A 720-nucleotide genomic window follows, 5' to 3' on the forward strand; every position below is an offset into this window, starting at 1 on the left:
TTGTGAAATGCTTTTTCGATCGTTATGTTATGATAATTTTTGACAAAGTTGCTCTATCTTGAATTTTTAGAAATTATCGATATATTAACGCAGTGTCCGGTCAATTAGTTTGGTGACTGTATATATATATATTATATATGTATAAATACACACACAAACGCGTTACATGTGTGTGTGTGTTTGTGTGTGTGTGTGTGTGTGTGTGTGTGTGTGTACGTAGGAAGCAAAAGTATATGTATAATAATTAGACATATGTTTCAATGGGCTTTATCAGAAAAAAATAAAATATTTTGAAAATTTTTTCTAATATTCTTTAGACTTATAAAATGTTATAAATAATATTAAAATGTTATTGTTTAAGTTTATTTTGCCGTAAATTTTATTTAAAGATCGTTATATATATAGTCAACATTATGAATCCAGTAATAGCGCGTGATTGGTCGTGACGTCATTATTAGCTATTTCGGCGGACAGTTAGCAAACTGTCAAATATAAGACACGTTGTTTTGTAATTTTGTCATTACTATTTAAAAAATCAAGAAATGTGTGACAGTGGTTTTGTGAAGGCGCAATCAGATAACCTTCCTAAAGTTTCTACGGGAATGATTGCTGATTATTTCATAAATAATGAATGTTACAATGTAGCCGAATCAAGTGGAGCTAAAATAAAAAGGTAAGACAGTTAATATTTGTTAATAATGTTCAAATACGAGATCAGTG

Source organism: Wasmannia auropunctata, unplaced genomic scaffold, assembly GCF_000956235.1.
Source record: "Wasmannia auropunctata unplaced genomic scaffold, wasmannia.A_1.0 LD335412.1, whole genome shotgun sequence".
NCBI classification, from domain to species: domain Eukaryota; kingdom Metazoa; phylum Arthropoda; class Insecta; order Hymenoptera; family Formicidae; genus Wasmannia; species Wasmannia auropunctata.